This window comes from Tenrec ecaudatus, chromosome 8, assembly GCF_050624435.1.
Source record: "Tenrec ecaudatus isolate mTenEca1 chromosome 8, mTenEca1.hap1, whole genome shotgun sequence".
NCBI lineage: Eukaryota > Metazoa > Chordata > Mammalia > Afrosoricida > Tenrecidae > Tenrec > Tenrec ecaudatus.
This window is the reverse complement of record NC_134537.1, coordinates 140,947,656-140,963,488: the sequence shown is the minus strand read 5'-3', so window position 1 is coordinate 140,963,488 and position 15,833 is coordinate 140,947,656. Positions and strand designations below refer to the sequence as shown.

Here is a 15,833-nt window from a genome sequence, read left to right as displayed (position 1 = left end):
GTGATGAAGAAAGCTGATGGTGCCTGGCCATCAAAAGATATAGTGTCTGGGGTCTTAAAGGCTTGAAGGTAAACAAGCAGCCATCTAGCTCAGAAGCAACAAAGCCCACATGGAAGAAGCACACCAGTCTGTGTGATCATGAGGTGTCAAAGGGATCAGGTATCAGGCATCATCAGAACAAAAAGTCTTATCATAGTGAATGAGGTGGGTAGTGTGGAGTGGAGATCCAAAGCCCATTTGTAGGCCGATGGACATCCCCTTACAGAAGGGTCTCTGGGAGGAGACGAGCCAGTCAGTGTGCGATGTAGCAACGATGAAACATACAACTTTCCTCTAGTTCCCAAATGCTTTCCCCACACCACCACTATCATGATCCCTATTCTACCGTACAAATCTGGCTAGACCAGAAGATGTACACTGGTACAGTTAAGAACTGGAAACACAGGGAATCCAGGGCAGATGCTCCCTTCAGGACCAGTGGTGTGAGTGGCGATACCAGAAGGGTGGAGGGAGGGTGGGTTGGAAAGGGGGAACTGATTACAAAGATCTACATATAACCTCCTCCCTGAGGGACAGACAACAGAAAAGTGGGTGAAGGGAGACGTCGGACAGGGCAAGACACTACAAAATAATAATTTATAAATTATCAAGGGTTCATGAGGGAGGGGGGCGTGGGGAGGTAGGGAAAAAAATGAGGAGCTGATGCCAGAGGCTTAGATGGAGAGCAAATGTTTTCAGAATGATGAGGGCAATGAATGTAAAAATGTGCTTTACACAATTGATGTAGGTATGGATTGTGATAAGAGTTGCATGAGCCCCTAATAAAACGATTTAAAAAAATAAGTGTTCTAAAAATAAATTAAATAAATAAATAAGTTACAGTCTTGGAAACCCACAGGGGCAGTTCTACCCTTCTATAGGGTAGTTTGAGGTCAGAATTGACTCAATGACAGGAATTTCTTGGTTTTTTTGGGGGGGGCTGGGGGTTCTTTGGTAGTTAATATAACAGGAAATGTTATCAAACTTATTTACAGATGATGAATCTGAAGTACAGAAAGGTTAATGGATTTACCCAAGGTTACTGAGTCAGGATGAAGTATTCTGTCAATTTAAGATTGGATTTCTCAAGGGCTTTCCAAATGAGGAAGTCCTTAGAAAACTTCAATTTCCATACATCTGCCCTTCTTCTTCAAGAGTTCTGCCTGTCTCTCCAGCGTGACTCAACCCCTCTACCATCCCCTCTCCCTTGCCCTCCAACCTCCACTCCTGGCAGCAATGTTCCAGTGAAAGACTACGGGAGAACTCGGCTTCACTTGTCACCAACTGTGTGCCAAGTAAAGACCCAGGGTGGTGTCCTGGGTTATGCTTTGGGCTGCTAACTGCAAGGTCAACAGTTTGAAACTTCCAACCTCTCCTTGAGAGAAACATGGGGCTTTCTACTCCTGAAGAGTTACACTCTGGGACACTCAAAGGGACAGTTCTCCCTGCTCCTCCAGGGTCACTGGGAGTCAGCACCGACTCGACGGCAGTAGGTGGTGGTGTTTTTGTTGTGTTGTTAGGTTTATTTTGTTTTGTTTGGGCGGGGGGCACGTGTCAAGGAAGGAGCCCTCTGGGACAGTTGATTACGCATCGGGCTGCTAACCTAACACAGGAGAAGAGGAAGCTTTCTGCTCCCATAAAGATTCACAGCCTCGAAAACCACACTCTGCCCTGCAGGGTTACCATGCACCAGCATGCACCCATCGCAGTGGATGTGGTTGTTTTGTTTGAGAGGTGGGAGTGTTGATTTACAAATTATTTCACTGAGTCCTCAGAAGAACCCACAAAGTGTGCATATGGGACCTAAATGGGGGGCGTGGGGAATTGGGCTTCGTAAGGAAAAGGCAGTACTTAAGTAACTTCAGCAGAGTGTCTCAGAGGACAAGGGCTTCAAAATCCTACATGTCTGCCCAAACCTGCTGGTATTTCCCCCCAAGCCGTGGTTCTCAAACTGAAACAGGGAATGGTCTCCATAGGCAGAATGGGGATGGAGGGTGGGGGTGGGGTGTGCGACGCAGTTCTCAGCACACAAAATCGGGAATGACTCAAAGGCAATTAATCGCAACAAGGTGGGAGGGAGGCTCCTGAGTTAGAGTTTCTAACAAGTTCCCAAGCCCTGGTGCCTCAACAATTAACTGGCTGCTAAGCAAAGGACAGGCAACTCAGCCACGTCTAAGGGGGAAAGACCTTTGTGCGATCTGCACTTGTAAGATTACGGACTGTGCCACCCTGCGGGACAGTTCTACTCTGCTTCATGAGTCAGTATCCCTTCCACTGCACTTCACAAGTTTTCAACTGAAGCTGGGGGCCGGGGTGGGGGGCAGGGGGGTTCCAACACCCTAGAGCCAGGCTCTGAGTCCACAGGAAATGGGAGACCCAGCTCTGGGTGCCTGGGACAGGCTGGGAGATGGAAACTGACTGGGCCTTTCCTCCTCCAGGCTCCTTCCTCCTACCCTCCACCCCACCCCTAGTCAGCACAGTTTGGCAAACTCAGGCTTCCTGCTGGCTCAGACTGCAGCTGGACGGAGGGCAGCGAAGCCAGGCAGTGTTGCACAGCCAGTCACCAGATCCTAGGAGGAAAGGGTGTGGTCTCTTCTCTAAAAGGGAACCTGGGAGTCCTCCGCTTTTCTCTCCTCTGAAGGAGAGAAAGAGCCCCGGTGATGTAGAGGTTATGCATTGGACTGCTAACCGCAAGGTCAGCAGTTCTAAATCCCTAGCCCCTCCGATGGAGACAGATGAGGCTCTCTACTCCTGTAAAGAGCAGGGGCCGTTCTAGCCTGTCCTACAGACTTGTTATGAGTAGGAATCTACAGGGCACTTTGAGATGTTGAGAAAGAGCAGAAACTCCAGATATCTGGCCCCTAGAGGTGTGCTTCCCTCCCTACAAAATAAGCCCACCCTCCCGTGCCCCCCAGAACCAGCCATGAGGGTTAGAAGAGAAGACCCAGGAAAGTCTCAACTGCTTGTCCTTCCCCCAAGGCTGAGAGTGCTCACTGCCTTCCTGGCCTGTCCGTCCCTTCGGGCGAGCCCTTGGTTTGAAAGGTGTCTTTGTATAATTCCCCCGGAATTGCTTCCCCCTTCAATATTGTATAAGCCTGGTTTGGCTTGGCTCTTCTGCATGGACACCTCAGATATGTTTGCCTGGCTCTTTCACTTCTCCTTCCTGCTGCTGTTTTCTAGGCTCCTCACTAGTCGAGACACACAGCCCAGGTTCAAATCCCCATGTCACCACTTACTAGCTGTACAACCTTGAGCAAATTACTGAACCCTCGGAGTCCCAATGTAGACATCTATAAAGTGCACCTAATGGCGGGATCTTAGGACCTTCCATTCATTGGGTATATGTGAGAACTATTTGAACACATGCTAATTACTCATGTGTATTACTAGTAGAAATGTCCCCAAACCCAAACTCATTGCCATTGAGTTGATTCAGACCCATGGGACAGGGTCACTGCCCCCGTGGTTTTCTGACAGTGTAACTTTCTCAGGAATAGAAAGCCTGGTCTTTCTCCTACGGATGAGCTGGTGGTTTTGAACTGCTGAGCTTGCGGTTAGCAGCGCAGCTCGTAGAAATCTTTCCTGAATGCAAAAGGTTGTACCTTCTTGTTTCATTGGCATTTTTTCAATTGCTAATGAGATTGATTTTTTTTTCTGTACTTTTTCGCTCTTTAACAAACATTTAGTCTTCGGATGTTGAGGAAGGTAGAAGTCGGAATTCAGCGTTCCAGCTCTGGGGGAAGGCTTTCTTTCCCTCTGTTGCCTGTGGGACAGAGCCTTTCAGCATCTGGAGGCCCGACATTGCGTGGAGCTCTTCCCGTACCTTGGCATCAATCTCCTCACGGGCCCAGGAGTTTCCCCGTTGGGAGATTCCACGTCAAAGACACCAGCTCCACGAGGACTCTCCTTTCTTGGTGGTAGTCAGCTCTTTCTTCTGTGTTCACTTCTCTCTCATTTTATTTTGCTTAGCTCCTTGGTCAGTGCTCACGGGAGCAGCAGTCAAGAAATCAAATGTGCATTGCACTGTGCAAATCTGCTGCATGAGACCTCTTTAAAGCGTTGAACACGTCCCTTTGAAGACTAATATGCTCCTGACGCAGGCCGTGGTATGTTCAATGGCATCGTATGCATGTCAGCGGTGGACATTGGGTAGGAATTCCAAAGGATTGATGCATTGCACTTAGTGCTGGAGAAGAATACTGAACGTGGCGTGAGCAACAACAGCAACAAATCTGCCTTGGAATAAGTACAGCCAGGAGGCTCCTTAGTGGGAAAGATGGCGTGACTTGGGCTCACCTACTTTGAGCGCTTATCAGGAGAGACCAGTCTTTTTCCTTTTCATGTGTGAATCAAGAATATATGTTATCTGCTTCCAAAGTGTGTACAATAGTAGAACAGGCACAAGGTAGTCATTTCCATTCAAAATGGAAGCAGCTGGAGGAAAAGATGGGCTAATGATCACCAGGTACATTTCAAACCCAGCAGAACAATTTACATTGGCTCTCAAAGCGCCAAAACCATCTGAGACTTTCTAAGGAGCCGCTTTCCCCTCCTGACTCTGGGTCCTGGACAGGCTTCCTGGATTGTGGGATGCCTCTTGGTCTAGGGATCAGTCGGCTCTGTTTACGAGACCCTCTGGAATGCAGTTCTACTCCCTCAGGTTCGGGTGGACCCCTTCTCCTAGTCTGAGTGTATACTGCACCCCCAGGCCCCTCAGCTCCTGGCAGGGCACATTCTTCTGCCTGCTTCAGCATAGCAACTTTGAGTGGTGGCTCAATCTTATTGAATTGGTGATGGTCCTGCTCTGAAACCTGTGAAACTATGCCTTCATCCTTAGAAACCCCAGAAGCCATAGCCCCACATGTTGAATCCCCAGAGGCCTTGGCCCTCTCATTTGAGACTAAGGTAACAGTTTCCCATGTTCTTCAAAAGCCTTCCTGGTTTCTTGGTCTTTCAAACAGGCCAGCCAGGTCTTTGACCTGCTCAAATGTTAGAAAGCTCTTTAGTTCTACCAATAACTGCCTGGAAGCACCCACTCTACCAGTAGGCCACTTTTCTATGGTACTCAGCTTTCTGAATCTGTGGGTCGGTCAACAAGCCTAACCCCTGCCCAAAAGTGCTCAGCTCTCTTGCTATCAGGGATCAGCTCCCATGCCAGCCTTGGACAATCTCCTGGTTCTGCGGCTACTGCTTCTCTGGAACTGCTTCTCACCAGAATGTCCTTTGATGCCCATAATTCCACCCACAGGCTTTGCTGGGCAATCCAGGCATTTACTATTAAGCACCTTAGTGTTCTTCCAACCTACTCAACTCAATTCTTACATTTTAGTTAACTGTTCGGGCAGCAAGGCTTCCTCCCAGTGAGCTCAGGTGTGTATGTGAAGGGGGGCAGGGAGGGGGTCCTTATCTCCTTTCAGCATCTGTAGGCCAAACATTCCTTGCAGATTTCAATGTGTCTTGGCATCAATCTTCTCCTGAGTCTAGGAGATTCTCAGTGCAGGGATGCCCTGTCTTAATAATGACCTCCAGTCCTGGCCTTTCTTTCTTGGTGGCCATAGTCCCATTGAGGTTGACATTTTTTCCCAAACAGTTATTGTTCATCTGTATTTCCTCTTTTGATAAATTATCTATATTTTTCAATATCTAATTTTTTTTGAAGTCTTCATTTCCACTAGCTCTTTAACCCTAAGAACAGTAGAACTTCAGAGAGGAGTCCAGATGGCACCCAGAATTGGGAATGTGCATACAGACCCCACCACAGCACCCCAAACCAGGAGGGCAACATAACCACCAGCCCCAACCAGCGCAAACCTGAGCCCTGCCCTAGAAGATGTGCCACAGACAACAACACTGTTTCTTCAGGTGGGGAAAGGAGCCGACGTACCACGCCCACACGGAAGCAAACCAAGAAGGAAACAGACAAAGGGACAGTCGGCCTAGCCTCCATATGGGCACACGCAGCCTGGAGGATGTTGTCCCTCCACGAAGCTGCTAAGGCACAGAGAGGACTGCAGGACCGCCAAAAACTGAAGACACGCTGTCCCCTAACCGGAGCATACTGCAACAAAGGACAATAAGGGGGACACACAACAGGGAGATAATGTGGCCTGAATCCCCTGCAGCGGGACAAACCAAGAGGGGAACATAACAGATCAGCAATTGGAGCAAAGCCAATCCACACAGCCCCTAAAGAGCCCCCCAAAATAGACTTCAGGCTAGGAGGGGCAGACCCCAGACCTCACCCAGGACTAGTGGGGAGAGATTCATAAAGACCAGTGAACAAACCTGGAACTATGTATGGTTTTGTTCTTTTTCTCTCCTTTTATTTCAACTTTCATTTTCTTATTGCTTGGACTAGAATGTTGCTGGTTTGCCTACTTATACAATACAGACATGGGAAGCATGCTCAGGAGAAATGGCTCAAATGAGAAAGCCACGGGCACACTTGAGCTTTTCCCACAGCACTGCCCTTGTGAGCTGTGTTCAACACAGTTTCTGATGCTCCCCCACCCCACGAGCAGGAGACAAAATTTCACAGCTGCACGCTGTTCTGTTAAAACAGCCTGGCTTTTACGAAAAAATTCACTGTGACCAGAGAGAACCTTCCCAGGTGATGCCACTGGGTGCACTAATTCTGAGCAAGTTGCTTGATGCTCACTCACCTAGTGGAAAAAATGCCTACTACAAAACCTCTGCTCCACCCAGCATAATTCTGGGTTTTGTTTTTTTTGGAGGGGGGGCACTCCTGTATGTTAATGATGGAAGAATAATTTGGAAAAGGACATCAATAATGTTTGTATAACATATACCAGCATGAAGCAGGGAACCCATACAGAGATCTGCGGGGCCAGCCCCAATCCCACCTACATGGGATTAATAACACCAGATAATAACACTAAAGCTACAGTTCAGGGAGAGGGGCAAGTCGGATCAGCGCACACAGGAGCAAATGAAGAGGGAAGGAGAGAGTGTTGAACACATTCTTGTTCACCAAGCCCCAAGCACAATATTCCTGCTCAGAGCAGCCAATGCGCCATAGGACCATAGGGCTGGCCCCATAGGACAGAGGACCATAGGGCTGGCCCCACCATGAGACATGAAGTCCCTCACTGACCCACAGCACTTTGAGGGATAACACTGGAGACACAGTGCAGGAATCATGCCTGATCTGAGCCCACACTTCAGGGTGAAACACTAAGGTCATGCAACAGAGCAGCAAGGAGAACAAAGCAATGAAGCCCCCAGGGAATACCAAAAATAGGCTCTGGGGTCAGGGTGTGGCACCCCATCAGACTCTACCAGAAAACATTCCTAAAGGTCAACAAACAGACCTTGAACTATTTATAGACTTTTCTTCTGTTGTTGTTGTTTCTGTTGTTTTGTTTTGCTCTGTCTTTGTGTGTGTGAGTGTGTGTTTGCACTTATTATTGTCTCTGCATGTCTATCTAGATAGGATAGGTGGGATAAACAATCCAGAGGAGAAAACAATTGGACCCACAGTTGGGGGACGGTGGGGGAGTGCACAGGAGAGGGAGAGGTGGGGAGAAAGAAATGGGTGTTAACAACCCAGGGACAAGGGAACAACAAGTGATCTCAAATTGATGGTGAGGAGGGTGTAGAATGCCTGGAAGGGCTTAATCAAGGGCAATGTAACCAAGAGAATTTACTGAACCCTGATTGAAGAGTGAACATGATAGGGGGACAAGAGGAAATTAAAAGGAAATAGAGGAAAGAACTAGGATGCAAAGGACATTTACAGAGGTCTAAATACAGGTATGTACATATGTAAATATATTTTATATGATAGGGAAATAGATCTATGTACATATATTTATAGGTTTAATATTAAGGTAGCAGACGGACATTGGGCCTCTACTCAAGTACTCCCTCAACACAAGAACACTTTGTTCTAATAACATGGCTTTCTGTGATGCTCACTTTCCCTACAGGATCGCTGAAGACAAAGCTGGTGCATAAGCAAATGTGGTGAAGAAAGCTGATGGTGCCTGGCTATCAAAAGATATAGCATCTGGGGTCTTAAAAGCTTAAAGATAAACAAGCGGCCATATAGCTAAGAAGCAATAAAGTCTACATGGAAAAAGCACATCAACCTGTGTGATCATGAGGTGTTGATGGGATCAGATATCAGGCATCAAAGACCCAGAACAAAAATCATATTGATGTGAAAGAGGAGGAGTGCAGAGTGGATACTCAAAGTCCATCTATAGTCAATTGGACATCCCCTCACAGAAGGATCACAAGGAAGAGCTGGGCCAGTCAGGGTGCAGCATAGCACTGATGAAACATACAATTATCCTCTAGTTCTTTAATGCTTCCTCCCCCGCTCTCATTATCATGATCCCAATTCTTACAAATCCGGCTCAACCAGAACATGTACACGGGTACAGATAAGAGCTGGAAACACAGAGAATCCAGGACAGATAAACCCCTCGGGACCAATAATGAGAGTAGCGAGGCCAGGAGCGGAAGGGGAAGGTGGGAGAGAAAGGAAGACCCAATCACAATGATCTACATCTAACCATCTCCCAGGGGGACACGCAACAGAACAGTGATGAAGGAAGGCATGAAAATAATAATAGTTTATAAATTATCAAAGTTTCAGGAGAAAGGGGGGTCGGGGAGGGAGGAAGGGAGGGAAAAAATGAGGATCTGATAGCAAGGGCTCAAGTAGAAAGAAAATGTTTTGAAAATGATAATGGCAGCAAGTGTACAAATGGGCTTGATACAATGGATGGATGGATGGATTGTGATAAGAGTTGCATGAGCCCCCAATAAAATGATTAAAATAATGACAATAATGGTTGTACAACACAAAGAGTATAATCCGTGGCACTGAATTATGCATGCAGAGCTGTTGAACGTTTTATTGTGCATATTCTTGCCACAATTAAAAAATAATTATCTGAATAACAATGAGTACAAAGAAGACAGTGTTACAGCCCTTTTAGAATTTGTCTAGAGGGTTCTTTCCAGAAAACTCTCCCCACTTAAAAAAAATAATAAGAAGAAGAAAACGTTCTATAATTTATTATGGTGATGACTGTACAAGTCTTCTTGACATGATCAAATTATGGAATTGCATGACATGTGGATGAAGCACCAAGTAAAACTGTTAAAAATATTTTAATTAAAACAATATATATAGAACTCTTGTTGTTCAGTAACAGAAAAGAACATCATTCAAAGAAGTTATATGAAAGGCTAATAGGCACATGAAAAGATACCCAAAGTCTTTCGTCATTAGGAAAATGATTTTTGAACGATCAAAAATCCACAATGAGATGGTTATAATAAAGAAGATGGATATGATGAAGATGCAGAAACGCTGGATCCCTCGCATGCTGCTGGTGGAAATGTAAAATGATGCAGCTGCTTGGGAAACGGGCAGTCCCTCAAATTGTTATGCCTGGAGCTTCCGTGTTATGTCATGGTTCAGAACCATCCGGCCCATTTCAATTCACAGCAACTCTATGCCCTGCAGAACGAAGCACCACCCCGTTCTGAGACATCCTCGGAGTGGTTAATACTGGTTTTTTAAACGATAGCTTGATTGACATATAACTCGCATATCATATAATTTAATAGTTCAACGTATTAAAAGGAGCTGTGAAATCATCACCACAGTCAATTTGAGAACATTTTCTTCTTTCTGTTACTTGTTCTTATCAGCTCCTCAATTCCCCTCGTCTCCCCTGCCATGCCCTTAAGAAACGATCATGTCTTTATAGCTTTACCTATCCTGGATTACGTATTCAGGAAAACATACTGTGTCATTGTTCTTTTTATTAATGTTTTTCTGCTCAGGAAATCCAGGATAGGTAAAGCTATCGGGACAATAACTGGATTAGTGCTCCTTGTGAGGATGGGAGGGAAGATTAGGGGGAAATGGGCGCCTAATAACGATGATATAAGAATGAAGAAAATGTTCTAGATCGGATCGTGGTGATGATTGTACAACTCTTCTTGATGTAATTGAAATGTTGGATGGTATGATGTGTGAATTACATGCCAACAAAACTGTTGGGAGTAAAAATAAAGGAGAGATCAAATGATGATAAAGTGTTACATTTTAACCTACCTACATCTGCAAAAGGAGCTCGTTGGGCTGTTCACCACAAAGGCAGCAGTTCAAAACCACCAGTAGCTTGTCAAGAGAAAGAACCACAGTCTCAGAAACCCACAGGGGCGGTTCTACCCTGTTCTATAGGATCGCCACGAGTTGGAATCAACTCACTGGCAGTAAGTCTGGTTTTGGTTTCCATCTGCAATAATTCACATTCCAATGCACTCTCTTAGGCTGTTCAGAACCCTGGTCTGTAGTCAGAGGGAATGCTCTGGAGGCTGAACCCATGTGGGGTACCTGCAAATGGATTTGGGGCTTCCATTGCTGTCACCAGATGCCATTTGCCTTCTGCAAAATGGATGTTCAGACGGTAAGCACTAATACCATTCCCTCTCCAGCCTTCGGATGTGTTCTTTACAGTCCTTGGATCACACAGGCTGATGTGCTTCCATGTAGACTTAGCTAGCTGCTTGTTTGAAGACCAGTCTGTAAGACCCAGATGGTACTCTCTCTAACAGCTGGCCACGATCCGGTTTCTGCATCGCGTTTGCTGTAGCCCACATAGCTCCAGTGTGCTGAAGGTCTCTTCGTGAGGGCAGGTATTGACTGGGTCATATCATACGAACTAATTGTTCTTAGAGTTGGGGCCACAATTGCCAATATTCTCAAGTGGCCACGGGGTCCATCGCCTTGTCTTCTTCTTTTTCACTGACCCTCTACTTTTCCAAGCATAGTGTCCTTCTCCAGGGACTGGCCCCTACCTGATCTGACAAAATACAAGTGAGATACATAAGATGAAGTCTCACCATCTTGGATTTTAAGGCACATTCTGCCAGTACTTTATCCAACACATATTTGTTTGTTCTTCTGGCAGTCCACAGGATAGTCAATATATTTTGCCAATACCATAATTTAAATGTATTGATTTGTCTTCCTTATTCATTGTCCTGCTTTGTCCTAGGTAGAGAACTAAATAAATGAAAACATAAGCCCCCACCAAAATGTATACATGAATATCCATCCCCAGTTTTCTGCCCCAACCTATGAGTAGGTCCCTACTTGCATTTTTCCTTACTCAGAGGAAAAGGCAGGTCTTCCTGGGTCTTTAATTGACTTCCTTGAGAAATAGAGGGTTCCATCCACTCCTTTGTTCCTTTGTCCTGTCATCCACTGGCTCTTTCCTCTCCTATCAACGTGCTCAAATCACTCCCAGGAATAGCAGCAACACCCCACCCTCTCGGTATCAGCCTGGACACGCTCGCATTTCCACCAAGGTTCCCCAAGAAGATTCCTCCTCTTAGCCTTCATTTCTTCACTTCCCCATTCACGCCTCAACCCACGGCAGCCTGGCTCTCCGCCTCCCGCCACAGCGATTGCTCCATTCATAGCTGCCAACCCAGTCCTCTTTCAATCCTTCTCCCACTGGAGTGCTCCTTGGCCTCCAGTCGTTAACCCCTCCACACTCACTCTCTCTCACCCTGCGCTCTGCTTCCGGGACTTCACTCGTTCATGCTTCTGCTCAGGCTTTTCCCTCACCCCACTCTTTCCTGGTTTTCTGGGCTATCTGCCTCCCACCCCTCACCACACTGCTCACTGCGGGTTCGTTTCTCAGCCGTCTTCTCTCTTCACCCATACTTTCTTTGCTGAGACATTCTGACACGCAGGACTGTACCCACCCTGCCTAGGTCCCTGCTCCCTTATCTCTCCTCCCTCTTTCTTGAAGCCAGATCTGCATTTCCAGCCACAGGTACCTCTCACAAGTTCAAGGTTCAGCGAATCCTCTTCCTCACCCCACCTACTCCCTCTTCTGCAGTCTTTCTCTTAGGGAGACCCCCAAGGGCTTAACCAGAAGCCTGGGGGTTCCCTGTGACCCTCTCTGAGGGTGAGGGTGGCCAGAGGCACTCTCACCAAGCCCAGAGGCTGTGAAGAGCACCCATCTGCCTCCTGCTACTTCCTGAGTGAGTGCGAGCAAACCCACCTGGAGCGCTGAGCCTGAAGGACTCAGGATCCAACTTGAGAGGCTTCAAGTTCCAACTAAAAGAGACTGAGCATCCAAAAAAGACCAATCAACCAGATCAATACACATTTAATATATTTAAATGGATCCTGACTACTTAAAATTTTAATTTGTCATCATTAGAAGATGTAAGGGAATCAAAACTTTATTTTGAGAATTGCTAAATAAATGAACAGAATTCTCTTTTCCATGAACTGTAGTCTTAGGTAACAATGTAATAGATGAGGTGAAGATTCATCTTAGAGCATTTTTTGAGCAAAAGATAGTTGGCTTAGACTGTCACTAAGACATAGGCAGTGATGATCACTGACTGCTAATATTATTTTAAAAGAGATAATGAGGGAGTATATGACTTTTGATACAGGAAAACACACACACACACGGCACCACACTGCTCTCTATGAGGTGATCTCACCCCCAAATCTACCCAGCTCTGATCAAGCTTCTATATCCAACTATGAATTCACAGAGAATGCATCCAGAGGAAAGAGAGAAGTATTAAATTACACAGCACAGAAAAATGAATTGAGTTTTTTCAACAAGTAAATTCCAGAGGAGGAAAGAGCTGAAAGAGGAGCCTAGATTTTTGAAAAACACATTTTTTAAAATGGGTAAATATACCAGCAGAAGTGAGTCCACTCAGCAGCAGATGGTGGTTTCTAATTGTTAGTCTGGGTTCACTAGAGAAACAAATCCAGGGACACTCACATGTGTATAGGAAAGAGCTGTATGTGGAAGAGTAATTGTACATTAAGAAAACATCTTAGCCCAGCCCAAATCAAGTCCATAAGCCTAATATTAGCCCATATGTCCGATACTAGTCCATAAATTCCTCTTCAGACTCACGTAGCCACTCACAATGATGCCCAATACAAGAAGATCACAGGCCAGTGGATGAAAAGTCTTGTGGATCCAGTGGTGGTGGAAGCATCTCCAGCTCCTCACCAGGAAAGTGAAGCAGAAAGCTAATGGCTGTCCTTCAGGAAGAAAGAGAGGAAGTTCCCAGATTCCCCATGAGACGGACACACGCACAAGGAAGCATCATCAGGCTGTGTCCTATTTGACAGGCTAGACTCCGCTCCTGTATTTATCAAGTTGACACGAGATTATGTAACTGCCACATGAAACTTATTCTGTAGCAAATGGAACCAGGGCTCTTTAGAGAAACGGCTGATTCTTAGGCTGGGGAAGGGAAAAGTTCAGGTAGCCTGGATCATCTTGCAATGCCAGAAAGTCAGGAAGCACTAAACAAGCAAATAAATCGCTGACATAATGTCAAATCCCACCCATAGCGACCCTGTCATACAGGTCAGTGCTGCCCTGTGGGTTTCCGAGACGGTGCATCTGCATGAGAGGGGAATGTCTCATCTCTCTGGTTTCAAACTGCCGACACTGAGGTGAGCAGTCCGACACGTTCCCCACTAGGTATGCCACGAAGCCCCCTCCAGGAAGTGCTCCAGGAAGTGGAAATGGGGTTTTTTCTAAAGAATACAGGAGTCAACCTGAAAGAACGCCCAATGGACAAAAGTGGAACAATTTGAACCACAAAATAAGTGACAACATTTATAATCCTTAAAATAAAGACCCATGTGTTGGTGATACACATAGATTGTTGAATAAATAACATACTTTAGGGAAAAAGAAACTCCTTCCTTTCAGTAGAATTCCATCTCCACAATATAGAGGCATCTCTCTATAGTTTCATCAGAACTAGATGAGATCTTTTTTGCCGAGCTGTTTATGTTTAACGGGCCATGGCTTCAAATGACACGGATTTCATTGGTAAACACGGACTGAAAAGTGTTGGGAAATATGTGGAGGAACTGGATTCTTTGCACATTCATATTTAGTCCATTCTCTTTATCGTTTGTCTTTGAGATCCAACTGAACTGTAGAATGTTTAGGGCTTGCCCTTGGGGGACAATTTGACAACCTCCGTCTGAGAGAGGGGCGCCAAGGCCCAGAGGTGGGGTGCTTTGCCAGCAATCCTCACCCCAAGAGCCAGGAGGCCCCTGCATCACGGTCCAGCTGCTCCTTCTGCCCCGTCCTGGTCCTTCCCCTCCTGTCATCAACACTGAGTCCCACACACTCGTGGACTGCTTTCAGAGCCCGCCTCTGCCGAGCAAACATTCTTTGGCCTCCCTGGTTGGGTAGACGCTTCTCCCCACAGGCCCTCAGGGCTGTCTACAGGGGTCATGGTACACTTGTTTGGGTATGTGTCTTTGACTTTTAGTCCAGTGTTCGGTATTCGGCTCAATAAACACTTGTTGACCTAAGAACTTGATAAAGCATGTCCAAGAGGGGGAGGATAAAAGGAGAGAAACGCTACAGAAGCTATGGAGCGTCTTTATTCCTTCGTCCTGCAGCTGGGGCAGAGAACCATCAATACTAGTTGTCATTCAAGTGGCTACTAATGCTCTGTGTTGTCAATACTCACTGCCACCGAGTTGACTCCAAGTTGTGGTGACGCCGGATGAAAGGATAGCTCTGTCCTGCGGGTATCTGAGCCACCTCATTCCGGGAGGAAGAAAGCCTCGTCTTTCTTCCAAATAGAGGCGGTGGTTCTAAACACCTGAACCCGTGATTGGCAGCCCAGAGCTTAGCACTGTACGCCCCAATCATGATCCTCTTCCCACTTCTGTAGTCCCACCTGTAACTGTGACGTGTTGATCTGCCACCACTCATGTCTCTCTGAGACAGTTTCCTTTGCTCTCTCGTGTCCTTCCTAAGCTTCCGAATCTCTGCAAGCCCTTGGATGCCAATGCAACCTCGTGCTGAGGATCTTCCTCCTCCTGATGATGTGGTTTTTGTCTTTGTCTTGTCTTTTCCTGTTCCAGGCTGAATGAATGTTGTCCTTAAATGGTATTTGAGATTTGGGCTCTCTTTTGTACCCTAAAATACATCGAATTCAATCTACGGATTGCATTGTTTAGGTCTTCGATAGCTCCACTTACATTTTATCTGCTTGCACTCTTGGTTTCTAAGAGGAGTGATCTTCAAACTAGACAGACTTAAGCATATTACTAAAAAGATAAGATTAAGTTTTAGAAGGATATGTTTTTCAATGTTTGGAGGTGGGAAAGACAACAACGACAAAAAGATACAAGAGAGCGAATGATGGAAAACAGGAAATTATGTTAAAGAGCCATCTGAAATTATAATAGATGATAGGACTAAATCTATCTGCATAACAGTGTGATCTCAAGGAACAATCCAATTAAAAAATATATTTGCATGTCAATTTACCCCAATTAATATGATTATTAACTGGAAAATGGAAAAGAACCAGTGTTGATGAGAATGTGGAGATACTAGAACGCTTGGTGCATTGCTAGTGGGAATGTAAAATGCTGCAGCAACACGCAAAACACTATGGTGCTCCTTCTAAGAACTAAACGTGGAATTTCCGTATGACAATGCCGCTCGTACATATAACACACACACACACACACACACACACACACGGAAGAAAGAAAGAAAGCAGGAACTCAAACAGATGCTGGTCCAGAAATGTCCATCGCAGCCTTAGTTACAATCACCAAAAGGTGGAAACAATCCCAGTCTCTAGTCACAGATGAGTGCATAAATGGAGTGTGCTCATTCATACAATGGGATCTTATTTATCTATAAAAAGAAATGAGTTTCTGAAATCATGATCCTTGCTAAGTGAAATACACCAACACAAAAGGACAA

The 15,833-nt window shown here is 45.8% G+C and overlaps 1 non-coding gene across 1 annotated transcript; it reads left to right on the top strand.

Annotated features, from left to right (window-relative positions):
* Positions 1 to 8,988: 8,988 nt before the first annotated feature.
* Positions 8,989 to 9,046, top strand: LOC142455771 (U7 small nuclear RNA). Its single transcript, XR_012785904.1, has one exon. It is a non-coding gene; the product is annotated as a U7 small nuclear RNA (small nuclear RNA).
* The last annotated feature ends 6,787 nt before the right edge of the window (positions 9,047 to 15,833 follow it).